At 38.8% G+C, this 21,061-nt stretch overlaps 1 protein-coding gene and 1 non-coding gene across 6 annotated transcripts in view; one reads left to right on the top strand and one right to left on the bottom strand.

Moving 5' to 3' along the window:
* The first annotated feature begins 3 nt into the window (after positions 1-3).
* Positions 4-21,061, top strand: part of KIF24 (kinesin family member 24) — a 65,149-nt gene continuing 44,091 nt past the window's right edge. For all 5 annotated transcript variants that reach the window (XM_081519336.1, XM_081519346.1, XM_081519335.1 and 2 more), the window contains exon 1: positions 4-160. The gene's annotated coding sequence lies outside the window, so the exon portion shown is untranslated. The remainder of the gene's footprint in view (positions 161-21,061) is intronic.
* On the bottom strand, positions 9,709-9,815 carry LOC145521551 (U6 spliceosomal RNA). The gene has a single exon (XR_014065466.1). It is a non-coding gene; the product is annotated as a U6 spliceosomal RNA (small nuclear RNA).

Below are 21,061 nucleotides of genomic sequence, written 5' to 3'. Positions count from 1 at the left end.
ACCGGCGCTTGGCGGCGTTGCCATGGGGATGAGGCCTGGCTGCAGGCTCCAGTTTGTGAGCTGAGAGGGCTCCGGTCGCCCGCCTTGGGGCTCTCTCCTCTCAGCGTTGTCTTCAGTCTTCAGACAAGGTTGACCGAGGAGGAATTTGGAAGCCTCCGAGGTGAGAAATGGCGGAAGAGAATCAAGGCGGGTTGGCCTGGTCGAGAGCCTTAGTGCCTGCCCCCGCCAGAGAGGGTGAGCAGGGCGCCCGCCGAGCGCGTGAAGAGGCGGGCAGTTGTAAAGGAAACCGGGAGTTGACCTGCCGTTCACCCACTCGCCTACCCTTCTTCCCCACTTCTCCCTTGAAACCTTTTCTGAGTCTCTGAGTCTTGCTTTTGAACCCATAGCCCTGACTGGAACCTCTCTCAGAGCGCTTCTGTTCTGCCTTGGGTTATTTGTGTACTTCCGTGAACCCCATTGTTCTCCCTTCTCCTATGTAATTCTGAAGTCTCTGAGGCAAGGCAAGCATCTTGCATGTCTCACACATAGTAGATTTTTCAGGAAATATTTGTTGAGTTGAATTTAAGTCACCATAAATAGATTGGATTCCTCTCTATGCCCTGTCCCGTTTTTCCTCCCGTAGAGAGATTATTTTTTAATTTTTATAGAACTAGGAGGAGGGCATTCTAATCTCATATGCACAAGAACCTGAAAGTTCACGGTTGGCCTTTCCACTCTGTGTAAAATGGAGAACTTTTTGGTTGCTTACTGGAACTCTTCCTACCTTGTGGCTTTTAGTCTTGGTCTCCCAGTGTTTTTATTGAACTTTCTGTTTCGTGTTGCTTAAAACAAACCATTCTGTTGTCGCTGTATGCCTAGAGACATAATCTCAGTTTCTTAGTGACCCACAGCTATTGTCACATTTTCAGTGTGTTTTGGAAAACGTTTTATTTAAATCCTTTTCTCTTTTGTATTTGTATTCTGCTTGTAGTCTACTTCAGCACATATAACAGCTGCTCTGGTAGCCTTTCCATTTATCAGGTGTCCCTGATGGAATTGTATTACCAAGACTGCTGTTTCGTTTTTAACTCATAAGACTATATGTTGCCATTATGCTTTGCTGATTCTTATATTAAAATCATAGCTCAATGCTGACTTTAATAAAAGGATTGAAAAAAGTTAGGTATAGCAGCTCTGTTCTTAATTACTTTCCTATGAAAGTTTGAATAAAACCTTATAGCTAAGCCACAGACCTGTGACATGTAATGGAAACCTGACTGGGGATTCAGGGTTTGGTCTTGGCTCTAACTCACTCACTCTGGCTGGGTTTGCAGGTCATTTAGCTCTTTTAGATTTCTCTTTTTCCATCTGGAAAATCAAAAGATTAAATTAGATTAGAAGTCCTGTGGCTCTATTATCAATTTAGTCAAGCAGTTGTTGCCAGGTAGATATCACGCACTCAGCCTTCCAAAGACCATACAGCTGGAGGTAATGGCTACCATTATTGAGTATTTACCCTGTGAAAAGCACTGTATCAAGGGCTTTATATAAATATTACATTTTTCTTAGCATAGTACAGTAATGTACTACCCACATACCACTTCATTAAAAACTTTTGATTTCTGTTGTTAATGAAAATCTTTAACTATTCATAGTATGGCCTTGGGGCAAACTAGGGTATGGTTCTCTCATCCTCCAATTGAGGAGGAACAGCAGTTTCTTGCTCTGGGCTCCAGTTTTGTTGTTTGTAAAGTAAGTTGAAATATTCTCAGATCTCTTCACTTTAATTGATGAGTTAATCCAGTTTCCTGTGCTGGTTCAGCAAACTTATTCATAATTTGTTCAGAGTAGGTCGTCAACAAATTTTGTTAAATGAGTGATGGATTTCTACTTCTTGTACTTTGAGTGTTGTAGTCATTATATACTTCCCAAGATGATGTCTCAAGGACTTTGATGTTCATCATCCTATTAAACAAGAAGACTTTTCCATAAGCATAAACTAATAGGTACCGTTCATATTAGAAAAATTCAGTTTTACACCAGTGTGTCTTCTTTCCTGTGTAGGGAAAAACCACATGTGTCAGAGTTCCCCCTCCCCACCAAAACAATTCTCGGTGACACCAGCTGGTGGATTTACCTCAATCCAGCACTGTTTACCTGGAGGTAGTGTCAGATCCTAGAGGTTAAGGGCTTAGTCCCACAAGACTGCTCCCATACCACTTCAGATACCAGTCACAAGTAGTAAGTCCTCAGATACTCACATCTTCTGTCAGATTTGACTACGAATTGGAGGTTCCCAAGCCCCCTCCTCAGGTTCAATTAATTTGCTACAGCAGCTCCCAGAACTCAGAGAAATGCTGATGTTTACCAGTATATTAAAGGATATGATAAAGGATTCAGATAACAGTCAGATGAAGAGGTACACAGGCCACAGTCTTGGGAAGGTTTCAAGTGCAGGAGCTTCTGTGCCTGTGGATTTGGGATGTGTCACCCTCTTGGTATGGATGAATAAGAAAGTGAAGTCGCTTAGTCATGTCCGACTCTTTGCGACCCCATGGACTGTAGCCTACCACACTCCTCTCTCCATGGGATTTTCCAGGCAAGAGTACTGGAGTGGGTTGCCATTTCCTTCTCCAGAGGATCTTCCCTACCCAGGGATTGAACCTGGGTCTCCCGCATTGTAGGCAGATGCTTTACTGTCTGAGCCATCAGGGAAGTCATGGATGAATACACCAAGCCAAAAGCTCTCTGAACCCTGTACTTTTGGGATTTTCACGGAGGCTTCATCATACAGACATGATCAGTTATTAACTCCATTGCCAGCCCTTCTCCCATCTCTGGAGACTAGGTGGTAGTGGCTGAAAATCCTAAGCTTCTCTTTGTGGTTTAGTCTTTCCATTCAGGAGCTGACCCAGAGTTGCCACTAAGAGATACTCCTAGTGCTGTTATCACTTGGGAAATTACAGGGGTTTTAGGAGCTCTGTGCCAGGATCTCAAGGCAGAGACCAATGTATATTTTCTATTCTTACTCTTTTTCTTGTTTGTTTGTTCGAGTGCGTATGTTATTTGATTGCTTACTTAGCACTTTATTACATTATCCCAGTTAATCCTCACAAAAGCAAAAATCTCTTCCAAGTCACTATCATTTTTTGCCTGTTTAACTGCAGTAGTTTCCTAAATGATCTCCCTCCTTCCATTTTTGCCCATTCTCTGCTATCCATTCCACCACAGAACTGACAGAGTAATCTTTAAAGATCATGTGCTTTCCCTGCTTAAGATCCTCTAAAGACTTCCTGCTTCACTTTAAATTCCAGACACCTTTCTGTGGCCCACTAGACTGTACTTAATCTGTCCCCTACCTTTCTGTTGTCATCTCATACTACTTTCCCTTTCATCTACTGTGCTAGAGCCAAACTGGTCTTCTCTTGATTGCTTGCTCATGTCATGCTTTAGAGCAACTTTAGGGCCAGTGTGCTTGCTGGTATGTTCTTTCTCCTGATCTTTACATAAATGATTCCTTCACATTATTTCAGATTTCACCTCAAATATTCTCTTCTGAATGAAGTCTTCTCTGATCATCCAATGTTGAAGTGGAACCTGCTTAATTTTTCTCATCACACATCACTATCTGAAATTATCTTGCTTATTTGATTATTGATTATCTCCTTCCATTAAAATAATAGCACCTTGAGGGCAGTGACCTTACCTGTTTTGTTCCTCAATGTTTAGAAAGAGCCTAGCTCATAAAAGACCTTTAAGCTGTTTCTTGAGTGACTAGATGAAAGGTTTTTGTTACTGTGACCATAGCTTTGTCCGTAGCAGTTCATTTGTGTGATAGGAACTTCTTTCATTTTCTTGCTCAGAAGCAGTGAGTCAAGGCACTGCCAACTCTGCTATAGTTTTCCTAAGTAATCAAACTATGCCTGATAAAGTTTCTACTACCTGTGACTGCAAATGGTATCAAATGCTTTTTTATAGTTTTAAAAATAGTGTACAGATATTTATGCATTGAATAATTATTGAATTTTTATTATTCCCAGGACTCTTTTTAGGTTCTAGGGATAAAAAGATTAATAAGACACATTCCTTGACTGCAAGATGATATTATAGTGAAGGAAATAGACATACTCATAGATAATTATAACAGAATGTAGCTGCAATAATAGAAATATGCAAAAAGTGTGATATGAACATAGAAGGGAAATCCAACCACATCTGGGGAGACCACAAAAAACTCATTTGTGTTTTAATCAGTGGATAAGAGAAAGTTAAAGTGAGGTTCGATGAGAGTCAGAGGAGGCCATTTAAGAGTACAGCGTGAATAAATGCAGAGGTAACAGTCTAAGAAGTTGACTGACCTGAGGAGTAAGGTGGGAAGAGGAATGGGCTAGACTGCAGAGCTTTGTTGTCGTTGTGTCTGACTCTGCGGTCCCCTGGACTGCCGCACACCAGGCTTCCCTGTCTTGTACTATCAGTTTGCTCAAACTCACATCCATTGAGTCAGTGATGCCATCCAACCATTTCATCCTCTGTTTCCCCCTTCTCCTCCCACCCTCAATCTTTCCCAGCATTAGAAGCTTTGTAGGACATGCTAAGGAGCTTGGATTTTGGCCTTTAGATAGGTGACAGGATGCTGTTGAAAGGTTTTAAATAAGGGAGCAGCATGGTCATAACTGCTTTTTTCAAAATAATGATCTGGTTCTCTAGTGCAGTCGATGGCTTGGAGGGGGCAAAACTGGAGGTGAGAAGAGCAGTTAAGAGGCATGTGATGATCTAGGTGAACCACCATCTGAGGCTGAACCATTCCTGTGGTAGTAGGAATGAGGATATCTAAGGGGAGATGTGACAGATACTTAGGAGATTAAATTGACTGGACCTGTTGATTAGGTTTGGGATTAAAGGAGAAGGAGTTTAAAGATGCTTCCCAGTTTAGCTCTGAGTGACTAGATAGATGGTATTTTGTCACTCACCTCACCCCAACCCCCACTTCTCCAAGGCACAGAGAAATGGAGGAACAGATTTCGTGGGGAGTTAATGAGTTTATTTATTGACAAATAGTTTGGATGTTCACTCTTGAGGACATTTTGATAGTGATACCTGCATATTTTTGCTGCAGGTTGGTGGAAAAGATATCTGTAAGATGGTTAGTTTTATTGTGAGGTGAGAAAAAGTTACACTGAAATTCTGAAAGTACCTGGTTAATAATATTGCATGATATCCAGGCCAAAACAACTAGTAGAGATTTCACAAGCAATGAGGAGCAGTAGTGTGTCTATTATAGTCTTTTAAGTTACCTGCTTATGTTGAGATTTGATTGGTTAGAACTAGAGGTATAGAATTGTGTAGCTAACATACAGATATCTGATTGCTGTCAAAACAAATTCATATAGGTTTTTAATAAATTATCTATGCGTTGGTTTCATTTATATATAATATATAATATTATATATAATAATATTATAATATATATAATAATATAATAATATATATAATAATATTATATATAATATTATAATGCGAGGTGATGATAATTGCCATCTCTCACAAAAAGTCTTGGAAGATTAATCAGGTAGCATAATTAATTCAGTTCAGTTCAATCGCTCAGTTGTGTCCGACTCTTTGAGACTGCAGCACACCAGCCCTCTCTGTCCATCACCAACTCCCGGAGTTTACTCAAACTTATGTCCATTGAGTCAGTGATACCATCCAGCCAGCTCATCCTCTGTCGTCCCCTTCTCCCACCTTCAGTCTTTCCCAGGATCAGATCCCAGTGAATGGAATTGTTTTAATTGTTCTTTGTTTTCTCAGCATCATTCCTTTAGAAACAATCTCTGGTGCCATTGTGGTAACAGTTCCCAAGAGAGTATAACCCTGAGTAAAAGAATCTCTTATCATCTTAGTAATTTATAAAAACTGTAATAGTTATTTTTCTACAACAATATCATTATAGAAAACCATAACTATATATTATATAAAGTTATGTAACAGTAAACAATATAACTTATTGTAATAGCTATTAACCATGTGAGATATATTTTATAAGTATTTTATAACTGCAAAATGGCAACAAATCTGAAAGTCACCAACATCTACAACTGGATTGTACATGTGCGCTGTCACTTCAGTGGTGTCTGACTCTGTGTGACCCCGTGGACTGTAGCCCGCCAGGCTTCTCGGTCCATGGGATTCTCCAGGCTTAAATACTGGAGTGGGTTGCCATGTCCTCCTCTAGGCATCTTCCCAACCCAAAGATCAAACCCATGTCTCTTACATCTCCTGCATTGGCAGGTAAGTTTTTTACCACTAGAATCACCATAATTGGATTAGACCAAGATTTAAAAAATAAAACACTGAATTTAAACCCGATATTGGTTACCACCTGTTCCGGGGAATTCTTTCAAAATTAAACCTCTGTATTTAGAGAGAGCAATACTTGCACTGTTTTAAAATAACTGAGTCCGACAGTTTTGTTATGCTTATTTTTAGGTGGTTGCTTCCATGCTTTGCACCAAACTTAGAAATTTTAAAGTGTCATAGTGGGGCTCTTGAGTGAAATTGCAGTAATTGCAAAGCATTAGCTATTTAACCATAAACCTTGAAGCTTTTTTTTTCCAGTTGCAAAAATAATCTTTCACAAAGTACTTTTGGGTATAACTCATATGATTTGTATCCCAAAATTCACATCCAGCCTTAAGAATTAGATTAGGAATCATATATTCTTATCCCTTTGCAGCTGTTGTTTTAAGCAGGTGTCTAGTATCCCATTCTTAAGACCAGTGGTCTATAGATAGAACAATATCTGGAGCTTGAAATAACTTAATTCCATTGTTGGAGAAGAGTATATACTCTTATTATCCACCTTTTAACCTCCCACTGGCAATATTGAATTCTTGTATTCTTAATTAGGGATCTTATGCCTATTGTAGGGTACACAAATGTCTTAATGCAGTTTCATTGAGAATATTGGATTTGTATTGTATGCAGTTACTAACACTACTGTGTGACTTTGTTTTTTAAAGTGATCATTATTACCTAGGGCCAGATGGATTGGTGGTTTAGTACTACACATACTAAAAAGGCATATACTAAAAGACTTTGAAACTTTAAATGGGTGAATTGTACGGTATATGAATTATATCTCAATACAATTGTTATATAGATACGTATTTTTTAAGTGGCTGTTGTCACAATTTAGGGAAACTCAGATAAATACTTCTTGGCAGTCAGAGCTATTTTAGTCCTTGTATAATATTTCACATCACCTCTATATTAATGAGAGCATATAGTATGTTCTAATGCCTGCTGACCTGCCTATGTATTCCCTTACTTTCAGAAACAGTATATTCATTTAAAACATATATAACTCAGTAAGTAGAAAGTGGAAGATAGTAAGGTGTTTGAAAAGACCACTGAGGTTTAGCCTATCAAAGCTGTGTGACCTTAAGCAAGTCACTTAATCATTCAGAGCCTCAGATACCACATAAAATGAAGGTGTTGGAGCAGATCCTAGTTCTCAAACTCTGATGTACACAGGGCTAACCAATTAATGGAAATGAATAAAATTGGTGGGTATAAAGGAATAGGGAGCAGGGGGACTATGGTGTACAGGGTAGTATATGTCCTTCTAACGAGTACAGCCATAGCTTAATTTTAATTGTTCCTGCTTTTTAAATATTGCAATTTAAAAAAAATTTTAAACATGCAAGCCAGACTACAAGGTGTGAGGAAATCCTTCATGGGCCTAGTATTATAGACTTTGTTGTTGTTCAGTTTTCCAGTCATGTCCAACTCTTTGCAACCCCATGGGCTAAAGCACACCAGGCTTCCCTGTCCTTCAACCATCTCCCAAAGTTTGCCCAAGTTCACGTCTATTGCATCGGTGATGCCGTCCAGCCATCTTATCCTCTGATGCCCTAGATCACCTATAGACAAGATGATCTCTGTTGACTGGGAAAGCTATAGGATTCTTTTTTCCCCCTTTATCTTAATATAAATATTATGTGATACATTCCAAAGGGTATTATGAAGCATATATATGTAAGTTACAAAGCATAATACAGAATGAATAAATACCTAAGACCTAGCAGATAATATCCTGTATTCTCTTCCTGTTCACCATTTTCTTGCTCTTCCATCAGAAATAACCATTATCCTACATTTTCTATTTTGATGCCTAAATAATGCAGTGGGTTTGCTTGCTTTTGAAGCCTTAGGAAAAGGAACATTGTTTTCTGGGATTTGTTTTTGTCCTCATGATGTTTCTGAGATTTGATAAGTTGTTTAGTATAGTTTGTTCTCTTACCACTATTGTATAGTGTTCCATTGTTTGAATATATCCAAGTTTATTTATCCCCCTGCCAGTGGGCATTCAGATTATTTTGTTTTTGGCTTTTGTGAACAGTGCTGCTCTGAACATTTTCTGTGTGTGCCTCATGAAGCTCACGTGCAGAGGTTTTTCTAAGAAATATACCTAAGAGTTGAGTTGCTTGGTTGTAGGCTATATAAACACTCAGTTTTGTAAGATAATGCCACACTGTTGGTCAATGTTCTTTACCCCCATAATCCTTTGTTCTGAATATTCTCCGTAACTCTGCCTTCTTTAATTTGTTTTCTCTTCTTCCACACCTTTTTTCCCTTAGTGAAGATAATCTGCCTCACTGCCCCTTATTTTCTCTTTCTAGAAAACCGTATGTTCTCTGCCATTTCATTAAAAACGTTTCCTCTAACATAACTGAATCATATTTAGAAGTAAATAGGAGAAGGCAATGGCACCCCACTCCAGTACTCTTGTCTGGAAAATCCCATGGACGGAGGAGCCTGGTAGGCTGCGGTCCATGGGGTCGCTAAGAGTCGGACACAACTGAGCGACTTCCTTTCACTTTTCACTTTCATGCATTGGAGAAGGCAATGGCAACCCACTCCAGTGTTCTTGCCTGGAGAATCCCAGGGGCGGGGGAGCCTGGTGGGCTGCCATCTATGGGGTTGCACAGAGTCTGACACGACTGAAGCAACTTAGCAGCAGCAGCAGCAGTAGAAGTAAATATTACTCTTTTACAGTTACATTATAAATAACTTCCTAAAAGTGCCCTTAAAAGGCTTTTCCATGCAGAATATTTATTTTAAAATTTAATGGTCTTTTAAAGAGCTTTGTAAGTTGTATTTGTCAGGTTTGATCTAGGATTAATTATATTTAAGTTCTGTTTACTGTGTGTTTTTTTTAATTAGTTTATTTTCTATTTTTTAACTTTACAATACTGTATTTGTTTTGCCATACATTGACATGAATCCACCATGGGTGTGCATGTTTTCCCCTTCCAGAACCCCCCTTCCACCTCCCTCCCCATCCCATCCCTCCGGGTCATCCCGGTGCACCAGCCCCGAGCACCCTGTATCATGCATTGAACCTGGACTGGTGATTCATTTCACATATAATAATTTACATGCTTCCATGCCATTCTCCCAAATCATCCCGCCCTCGCCCTCTCCCATAGAGTCCATAATACTGTTCTATTTATCTGTGTCTCTTTTGATGTCTCGCATACAGGGTTATCTTTACTGATTGACTAAATACAATATATTTGTGTTAGTATACTGTAATGGTGTTTTTCTTTCTGGCTTACTTCACTCTGTATAATAGGCTCCAGTTTCATCCACCTCATTAGAACTGATTCGAATGTATTCTTTTTAATGGCTGAGTAATATTCCATTGTGTATATGTACCACAACTTCAAAAATATGGAACACTTCATGAATTTGCGTGTCATCCTTGCGCAGGGTCCATGCTAATCTTCTCTGTATCGTTCCAATTTTAGTATATGTGCTGCCAAAGCAAGCACTGTGTGTGTTTTTTTAATTATCTCACAAATGATCTGGTTATTTCTAGCATTTGAGAGCTTTAAGTTGTTTCTGGGGTTGCTCAGCATAAATAATTTGAAATTTTTTTGTTGAATGGAGTGAATTTTTTTAAACTTGAGAACATGAATTATTTCTGAAATAACTTTGAATATTTTTCTTTTAAAAAGGCTGTGACACACAAATGTTACCAACTTTTGTTTTTTCTACCATAAAAGTTACCAAAGCCACATTTTACTTTCCTCTTCATTGTATTCTTTATAACAAAAATAAATACCCCTTTAAAGAATTATTTAGTTAAACATTATAAAAATAACAATGATTGATACTATGAAATACATGGACAAATGAATCAGATTTTCTTTCTGTTTTAAACAGGACAATTTATTTAAAATAAGTGAGGCTAAGGTTCCTAATATTCTTAATAAAATGAAACTGGCTTTAGTTTATGCATTATTAGGCTTATATTGAATTACTTCTTAAAAACTATGGCCATAAACACCCACCTGGAACATGTTTGGTATGCCATTCTAATTTATTCAACCACAGCTCTTGAGATTTTCATTCTGTGCTACAAGAGTCTAAAAAATAACTCAACCTGTACATTTTTAACAGCTCTTGACCACAGCTTAAATTTCCACAGAAACTTTCAATACATTTTCTTGATTTCTTCCGTGGTTTATTTTGTTTTTGTTAATTATAGACGTAAATGTTTTAGGAGAAATGCTTTTCTCTTTTAGATGCTAGTGTAACATCTAAAATTTAATGATACCAGGTTTCTTTTTGGAGTGGTAAAACTGTTCTAAAATTAAATTGTGGTGATGGTTGCCACAACTCTGTGAACATATTAAAAACTATTGAATCGTACATTTCAAATGGGTGAGTTTTATGGTATGTGAATTATATCTCAAAAAAGTTATTAAAGTTTAATGATGTTCTTGGGGGGGGTGTATTGACCCTGTTTTTCCTTTTTCTCTTTGATAATTTAAGTATTTGAAACATCACATGAATTTGAGAAACTGAAAATAGCTTGGCTGCTTTAGAACTTGGGCAGTTTTCCCCCAGTTTTTCTGATTGACCAGGAACATATAGACCTTAGATTTAGGTTGTCTACTTTTATAGTGAGCAAAAACTTATTGGAAATATTGAATAGTCTTAAGGGACTTCCCTGGTGGTCCACTCTGGGCTCCCAATTCAGCGGCCCTGGGTTTGATCCCTGGTCAGGGAACTAGTTCCCACATGGTACAGCGAAGATCCCGCGTGCTGCAACTAAGACCTGGTGCAGCCAAATAAATAAATACTTCTTTAAAAAAAGAAAATTGAGATTTTGAATTGATGTTTATACAGTCAAGCAGCAGTAGCAGTAGATTGTGATATTGTCTTCAAATTTGTTTCACTATTCATTTTTCTGTTAAATTAGACTGATTTAAGAAAATTTTTCCTTATTAGCAGATGTCATTTAGGTCACTGAAAAAAGAGCTATGAAAAATAGTATGATCATTTTGACTTTTTCCCAAAGGCCTAAGAAAGGAAAAATCCCCCAAATTTCAGTCTTTGTATGTTAAATAGATTTAAATTAACAATGACACTATATGATTTTATTTTATGAAAAATTGCAGAAAATACACTCTCCATAGTGACAGAAAGCAAATCAAAGATTAGCTGGGACCACAGGTGGAGGAGAGGATTGACTCCCAAGGGACACTGGAAACTCTTTTGATGGGACTGTCTTGGTTGTATTGGTATTTTGATTGATATAGAACTTATGAAACTGTACTAAAATTGGTCTAGTTTGTTATACATAAATTATACCTTAGTATTTTGATATGTAGCATCATGTAATATCTCTATATAATATATAGTAACTAGGTGTTTGGATTTCCCTGCTGGCGCAGTGGTAAAGAATCCACCTGTCAATGAAGGAAAGGAAAGTATTTGTACAGTTGTCATCGATGAAATAATACTAAGTTAGTAGAAGCCTACACATAGTACTGCTATTAATTAGTGTATTTTGCAAGTATAATTCCTCTACTTCTGTATCTCTAATCTCTTACCTTTAGATTCTCTTACATATTCAACTTTTATCAAATAATAGAAACCATCTTTTAATAGTTTTAAAAATCTTTAATATGATGTATCTATTCTAATAAGTCAACACTTCTTACATGCCAGGCACAGTGACCCAGTGCTGAATAAGAGCATGGCTCCATTTTTATGGAGTACTTTAAAATTTTCAAGTTACTTTTATGTAAATATTTTATCACATCCTTTGAAAGGGGGAAATGAAACTCAGAGAAACGAAGTTATTTTGCCCAAGGTTACACAGCTAAATGACTGAGAGTTACCTGATTCCAAGTTCAGTTTCAGGCAGTTTAGGTGGGTAGAATTACATAGTTTAGATAGATGAATGAAAAGTTTGAGGGGACATGTTAAATAGTTGGATCTTATCCACATCCTGGAATGTGAATCAGCTTCCTTAATTGTGTATAAAGTTGCATGAATTCCCCTTCCAGTTTATTTTCTTTGCCACCAGGATAAGAAAATTTGAATTTCTGCCAACTGGATTTCTTCCAAGACTCTATTTCTGATTGTTACCCCAACAGCTGAGACCTAGTATTCTCTGGGTTTGTCACAAAGGAGCACTGTGCATACTTGTGGCATTGAATGTGAGTGGGCCCTTATGTAAAAACCTGCCCATCTGACCTCCATTGGGTTTTATTGATTTGCAGGGCATTTTCCTGGTGGTGGCAGCTGTGAGAAATATCATGCTGCAGCACAGATCTGCAGGAGGCAGCCATTCTGCTGAGCAGGGTACATAGTGAGCCTCTTAGGGGAGCTGACAGTGAGCTGTCTTTGGAGCTGCTTTTGACAGAGACAGCATGGAATAGTGCAAAGAACATGGGACTAGCCATGAGAAGACCTAAGTTTGAATCTGAGAACTGTTCCTTGAGAGCTGTGTTAAAACTTGGGCAACTCACTGATTCATTCTAGTCTTTTTCCTCTTGAGTAAAATGAGGGTGTGACATGTGCATTATGGATGAATCTCATAATCATTATGCTAAATAAAAGGACCCAGATACAAAAGAGAATATATTGTATAATTCCATTTACATAAGCTTTCAGAAAAGCAAACTTACATGTAATGACAGAAACATCACACAGATCAGTTCAGTTCAGTCGCTCAGTCATGTCTGACTCTTTACGACCCCATGGACTCAGCACGCCAGGCTTTCCTGTCCATCACCAACTCCCGGAGCTTGCTCAAACTCATGTCCATTGAGTTGGTGATGCCATCCAGCCATCTCATTATCTCTCGTCCCCTTCTTCTCCTGCCTTCAGTCTTCCCCAACATCAGGGTCTTTTCCAAGGAGTCAGATCAGTGGTTGGCTAGGGCCAAGGGCAGAGGGGAGGATGGAGTGCAAAGAGGTGTGAGGAATCTTCTGAAGGTGATGGAAATATTCTGTATTTTAATTGCGGTGATGGTTTTACAGGTGTTTACAACTGTCAGAACTCATGGAATTGTACCGTGTTGTGCACTCACACCCAAAAGGAGATTTTGAAGCTGTTTCAGAGCTCAATAAGAAAGAATTGAGGGAATTCCCTGACAGTCCATGGTTAGGACTCGACACTTCCACTGCAGGGGACATAGGGTCTATCCCTGATAGGGAACTAAGATCCTTGTGCCTTGTGGTTCACCCAAAAAAAAACAAAGAGAAAGAATTGAAATAGATTTGGATTATTTACCATGGGTACAGGAGGAGAGAAAAGCAACCCAGTGAAGTTATAGTTAATGTAACAGGAAAGCTCAAACACTAAACAAAATCAATAGTCATCCACCTTGACCTCTAACTCATCTTTTATCAGTTTGCTATTTCTATCTGGATCTTTATAAACTAATAGTGGTAGGGGACGTTGAAAATCAGACAGATTTCTTAAAATACTTAAAATACTTAATTTACTAAAAATTTTTATCTATATTCCATTGTCTGGTCATTCCACATCTTCAGTTCAGTTCAGTTCAGTTGCTCAGTCGTGTCCGACTCTTTGCGACCCCATGAATTGCAGCATGCCAGGCCTCTCTGTCCATCACCAACTCCCGGAGTCTACCCAAACCCATGTCCATCGAGTCGGTGATGCCATCCAACCATCTCATCCTCTGTCGTCCCCTTCTCCTCCCGCCCCCAATCCTACCCAGCATTAGGGTCTTTTCCAATGAGTCAACTCTTCGCATGAGATGGCCCAAGTATTGGAGATTCAGCTTCAACATCAGTCCTTCCAATGAACACCCAGGACTGATCTCTTTTAGGATGGACTGGTTGGATCTCCTTGCAGTCCAAGGGACTCTCAAGAGTCTTCTCCAACACCACAGTTCGAAAGCATCAATTCTGCGGTGCTCAGCTTTCTCCACCATCCAACTCTCACATCCATACATGACCACTGGAAAAACCATAGCCTTGACTAGACAGACTTTTGTTGGCAAAGTAATGTCTCTGCTTTTAAATATGCTATCTAGGTTGGCCATAACCTTCCTTCCAAGGAGCAAGCGTCTTTTAATTTCATGGCTGCAATCACCATCAGCAGTGATTTTGGAGCCCCAAAATATAAAGTCTGACACTGTTTCCACTGTTTCCCCATCTACTTCCCATGAAGTGATGGGACCAGATGCCATGATCTTAGTTTTCTGAACATTGAGCTTTAAGCCAACTTTTTCACTCTCCTCTTTCACTTTCATCAAGAGGTTTCTTAGTTCTTTTTCACTTTCTGCCATAAGGGTGGTGTCATCCGCATATCTGAGGTTATTGATATTTCTCCCGGCAATCTTGATTCCAGCTTGTGTTTCTTCCAGCCCAGCATTTCTCATGATGTACTCTGCATATAAGTTAAATAAGCAGGGTGACAATATACAGCCTTGATGTACTCCTTTTCCTATTTGGAACCAATCTGTTGTTCCATGTCCAGTTCTAACTGTTGCTTCCTGACCTGCATACAGGTTTCTCAAGAGACAGGTCAGATGGTCTGGTATTCCCATCTCTTTCAGAATTTTCCACAGTTTATTGTGATCTACACAGTCAAAGGCTTTGGCATAGTCAATAAAGCAGAAATAGATGTTTTTCTAGAACTCTCTTGCTTTTTCGATGATCCAGCAGATGTTGGCAATTTGATCTCTGCTTCCTCTGCCTTTTCTAAAACCAGCTTGAACATCTGGAAGTTCATGGTTCATGTATTGCTGAAGCCTGGCTTGGAGAATTTTGAGCATTACTTTACTAGCGTGTGAGATGAGTGCAGTTGTGCGGTAGTTTGAGCATTCTTTGGCATTGCCTTTGTTTGGGATTGGAATGAAAACTGACCTTTTGCAGTCCTGTGGCCACTGCTGAGTTTTCCAAATTTGCTAGCATATTGAGTGCAGCACTTGAATTTGAAATAGCTCAACTGGAATTCCATCACCTCCACTAGCTTTGGTCTTAGTGATGCTTCCTAAGGCCTGCTTGACTTCACATTCTAGGATGTCTGGCTCTAGGTGAGTGATATGCAGTAAGTAGTGTCTATTCTAGATTAGCTACTTGTGGCTGTATAGAGTTCTTCCTTATCTCCAAAGGGAAGATAAAGGCCATTGTGGTTCTGCTCATTCTTTTCCCTCTTTTGCTAATGCCCAGGCCCTCTCTGCTTAAGACAGGCATACATAACCTTTAGCTGGATGTGGGACAAAGGGCAGTCACTTCCCAAACAGAAAAACGTGTTTCTTGAAAGAAAGCTGATTTTAGATTTTGGCCAGGAAATATACAAGATGAAGCTCTCAAAGACTAAGACTATTGATTGAAACACTTGAAATATATAAAAACTCATGAGTTAATAATGAATTTGAACCCCCCCCAAAAAAAGAAACAAAAGGAAAACTCCAAAGAACTCATTGAACACCATCCAAAATAACTAGGCCACTGCTTAACTCTGAAAATTAGAAATTAAAAAGAAAGAATACTCTTAGGCCTGCCTTTATGTGCAAACTCTACTTTGGATAATCAACTTGCCCTAGTTGTTGACAGAAAGTTTTTCTGTATAGGAAAATTCCAAAAAGAGTGATAGATTCAGAAAACCACCATTTTGCAACCCCAGTGAAATGATTGAGGCAGGTAACAGTCATCAGTGGATGAAACCATTGGATTAATTGGTTAATGAGAGTACTTTGCAGTGAAGGAAATCAGTCTGCAATTTGCAGACATTGTATGTATGCTGGTGTGTTATACTATGAAGCACATGGTAACACCTATGAAATATTTGTGCCCAAATTATGGAACTTGATTCAAATATAGGGTTGCCAGATTAAGCCAGCATAAAATAGGACACTTAGTTAAATGTGAATTTCAGATGAACAATGAGGAATTTTTTTAGTGTAGTATATCTCATACTTTGCACATATTTGGTTTATGTGTTAAGTCAGTGGAATGTAAAGGAAAAAAGAAAGAATGGAGTACTGCCCTGTCAGAAAAAGGAGACATAACAATGAAATTCATGATCCTTGTTTTTACTCTGATTTGAACAAAAATTTTTGTAAAAAGATACTTTAAAATATATATGCATTATATATTATAAATATAAATAGAGATTTTCTTTTAGATAATTGGGTAAATTATATTATGGACTGAGTATAAGATACCAAAGAATTATTTTTAAACTTACTAGGTATAATAATGGCAGTAGGGTTACATAAGAAGATATCTGTTTAGAAAATTTAGAAGTGAAATGACATATCTAGGATTTACTTTTAAAATATTTCAGCAAAGGAAAGAAAGAATAGGAGAAGCAAGTGTGGGAAATTTTGATAACTGAAGAATCTGTGGGTAGATAACATGGGGGTTCATGGTACAATTCTGTTTACTTTTGTGATGCTTCAAATTTTTTATAAGGAAAGTATTTTAAAATGCTATAGGTAGATCACTATGCCTGCTATTTGCCAGGCACTTAGTAAATCCTTTACAGAATCTGTGTACTGCATAATAAATACATTTATGGAGTACTTTTTAAAAAAATTTTATTTTTTTGATTGCAGTGGGTCTTCATTGATGTGCACCACTTTCTCTCATTTTGGTGAGTGGAAGCTACTCTCAAGTTGTGGTGCACGGGCTTTCTCATTGAGGTGGCTTCTCATTGCAGAGCACAGACTCTAGAGCAGACTGTAGTGCAGGCTTCAGTAGTTGCAGATCTTGGGCTCTAGAGCACAGGCTCAGTAGTTGTGGTACACGGGCTTAGTTGCTCCATAGTGTGTGGAATCTTGCTGAACCAGGGATCAAACCCGTGTCTCCTGCATTGGGAGGCAGATTCTTAACAACTGGACCACCAGGGAAGTCCCTGTTTTTTTTGTTTTCTTATGGATCTGGGATGGGGCTCAGGTATCTATATTTAAAGTTCCTGGAGTGATTCTGATCATTATCCCAGAAGAAGAAAGGAGCTGGACTTTTTGTGACATGGAAAGAAATGTGATACAAAGTGTATCTATTTTTAAAATTTTTATTGGAGTATAGTTGATTTACAATGTTGTATTAGTTTTTGATGTACAGCAAAGTGGATCACAGCCTTGTTGTGGTGAAGGGGCTTTCATAACTCAATAAAGCTATGAGCCATGCTGTGCAAGGCCACCCAAGACGGACGGGTCATAGTGAAGAGTTCTGACAGAACATCCAGCGGAGGAGGAAATGGCAACCCAGTCCAGTATTCTTGCCATGAGAACATGAACAGTATATAAAGGCAAAAAGATATGACACTGAAAGAATACCTGACCCCTCAGGTTGGAAGGTATCCAGTATGCGACTGGGGAAGAATGGAGGGCAATTACTAATAGCTCCAGAAAGAATGAAGCAGCTGGGCCAAGAGGAAACAGTGCTCAGTTGTGGACGTATCTGGTGGTGAAAGTAAAGTCTAATGTTATAAAGAACAATATTGCGTAGGAACCTGGAATGTTAGGTCCATGAATCAAGGTAAATTGGACATGGTCAAGGAGGAGATGGCAAGGTTGAACATCAACATCTTTAGGAATCACTGAACTAAAATGGATGAGAATGGGCAAATTTAATTCAGATGACCATTATATTTACTACTGTGGGCAAGAATTCCTTAGAAGAAATGGAGTAGCTCTCATAGCCAACAAAAGAATCTGAAATGCATTACTAGGGTGCAATCTCAAAAACAACAGAATGATCTCATTTCGTTTCCAAGGTAAACCATTCAGTATTACAGTCATTCAAGTCTGTGCCCCAACTACTGATGCTGAAGAAGCTGCTGTTGAATGGTTCCATGAAGACCTATAAAAACTTCTAGAACTAACACTAAAAAAAAGATGTCTGTGTAATCATAGGGGGTTGGAATGCAGAAGTAGGAAGTCAAGAGATAACCCGGAATAACAAGCAAGTTTGGCCTTGAAGTACAAAATGAAGCAAGACAAAGGCTAACCGAGTCTTGTCAAGAGAACGTGCTCATCATACCAAACACTCTTTTCCAACAACGCAAGAGACAGCTCTACACATGGGCATTACCAGATGGTCAGAACCAAAATCAGATTGATTATGTTCTTTGTAGCCAAAGATGGAAAAGTGCTATACAGTCAGCAGGAACAAGACCTGGAGCTGACTGTGGCTCAGATCATGAGCTCCTCATTGAAAAATTCAGGCTTAAATTGAAGAAAGTAGGGAAAACCACTAGGCCATTAAGGTATGACCTAAATCAAATCCCTTTTTATTATACAGTAGAGGTGACAGATAGAGTCAAGGGATTAGATCTGGTAGACAGAGTGCCTGAAGAACTATGGACAGAGATTCGTAACATTGTACAGGAGCCAGTGACCTAAAACATCCCCAAGAAAAAGAAATGCAAGAAGGTAAAGCAGTTGTCTGGTGAGGCTTTACAAATAGCTGAGGAAAGAATAGAAAGAAAAGGCAAGGGAGAAAGGGAAAGATTTACCCAACTGAATACAGAGCTTCAGAGAATAGCAAGGAGAGATAAGAAGGCCTTCTTCAATGAACAATGCAGAGAAGTAGAGGAAAACAATAGAATAGGAAAGACTAGAGATCTCTTTGAGAAAACTGGAGATATCAAAGGAACATTTCATGCAAGGATGAGCACAATAAAGGACAGAAACATTAAGGACCTAACAAAAGCAGAAGAGGTGGCAAGAATACACAGAAGAACTATACAAAAATGATCTTAATGACTTGGATAACCACGATGGTGTGATCACTCACCTAGAGCCAGACATCCTGGAATGTGAAGTCAAGTGGGCCTCTGGAAGCATCACTACAAACAAAGCTAGAGGAGGTGATGAAATTCCAGCTGAGCTATTTCAAATCCTAAACGATGATGCTGTTTAAGTGCTACACTTAATATGTTAGCAAATTTGGAAAACTCAGCAGTGGCCACAGGACTGGAAAAGGTCAGTTTTCATTCCATTCTCAAAGACAATGCCAAAGAATATTCAAACTACTGTACATTTGTGCTCATTTCACATGCTAGCAAGGTTATGCTCAAAATGCTTCAAGCTAGGTTTCAGCAGTATGTGAACCGAAAACTTACAGATGTACAAGCTGGTTTTAAAACAGGCAGAGGAACCAGAGATTAAATTGCCAACATTGATTGGATCATGGAGAAAGCAAGGGAATTCCAGAAAAGCATCTGCTTCACTGACTACGCTAAAGACTTTGTGTGGATTACAACAAACTATGGAAAATTCTTAAAGAGATGGGAGTACCAGATAACTTTATCTGCCTCCTGATAAACCTGTATAAAGGCCAAGAAGCAACAGTTAGTACCAGACATGGAACAACAGATTGGTTCAAAATTGGGAAAGAAGTATATTAAGACTGTATATTGTCACCCAGCTTATTTAACTTCTGTGCAGATTACATCATGTGAAATGTCAGACTGGATGACTCGGGAACTGAAATCAAGATTGCTGAGAGAAATATCAACAACCTCAGATATGCAGATGACACCACCCTTATGGTAGAAAGCAAAGAGGAACTAAAGAACCTCTTGAAGCTGAAAGAGGAGAGTGAAAAAGCTGGCTTTGAAACTCAAAAAACTAAGATAATGGCATCTGGTCCCATCACTTCATGGCAAATAGATAAGGAAACAATGCAAACAGTGACAAACTTTATTTTCTTGAGCTCCAAAATCACTGTGGATGGTGACTACAGCCATGAAATTAAGAAACACTTGCTCCTTGGAAGAAAAGCTATGAAAAAACCTAGACAGTGGATTAAAAAGCAGAGACATCACTTTGCCGACAAAGGTCCGTATTGTCAAAGATATGGTTTGTATTGTCAAAGTTATGGTTTATCCAGTAGTCATGGACAGATGTGTGAGTTGAACCGTAAAGAAGGCTGTCAATTCAGTTCAGTCTCTCAGTCACGTCCGACTCTCTGCGACCCCATGGACTGCAGCACGCCAGCCTTCCCTGTCTATCACCATCTCAAAGAATTGATGCTTTTAAACTGTGGTGTTGGAGAGGACTCTTGAGAGTCCCTTGGACTGCAAGGAGATCAAATCAGTCAGTCCTAAAGGAAATCAGTTCTGAATATTCATTGGAAGGACTAATGCTGAAGCTCCAATACTTAAGCCACCTAATGCAAAGAGCTGACTCATTGGAAAATATCCTGATGCTGGGAAAGATTGAAGGCAGATGAAGAAGGTGGCAGAGGATGAGATGGTTGGATGGTCACCGACTCAATGGACATGAGTTTGAGCAAACTCCAGGAGATTGTGTAGAACTGGGAAGCCTGGAGTGCTCTAGTCCACAGGGTCGCAGAGTCGGACATGACTTAGTGACTGACAACAGTACAAGGGCTCTTGACTAGGCATATAAGTCACATAGTGTCATTTCCATCACTTTCTTTTGGCCAAAACATGTCACAAGTCCAGCCTAAATGCAACAGAAGTAAATTTCATCTCTTGGTGGAAAGGCCTGCAAAGAATTTTTGCATCTCCCACAAATGGAAAAGGGCGGGATAAGTTTAGAATGTACTTTTTAGCCCCTTTGACCATTTCTGTAGCCCAAGAAGCATTTTCTCCAAAGTTTATTACTCAGGGTCCTTTAATTACCGCTTTTACCTGGCCCTGACCTCTTTTTCTGTTTCTCCTAGAATGAAGATAAAATATAAATTAAAATGAAAAACAGAAAAGCTTTACCAAGAATTAATAGAATTTTGAAAACTGAATTATTTAAAAAAATTTCTTTAGAGAAAAT

This window comes from Giraffa tippelskirchi, chromosome 1 (assembly GCF_054371585.1).
Source record: "Giraffa tippelskirchi isolate mGirTip1 chromosome 1, T2T-mGirTip1v1.2.pri, whole genome shotgun sequence".
Classification (NCBI taxonomy): domain Eukaryota; kingdom Metazoa; phylum Chordata; class Mammalia; order Artiodactyla; family Giraffidae; genus Giraffa; species Giraffa tippelskirchi.
The sequence above is the reverse complement of the archived record's forward strand: the minus strand, read 5'-3'. Positions and strand labels throughout refer to the sequence as shown.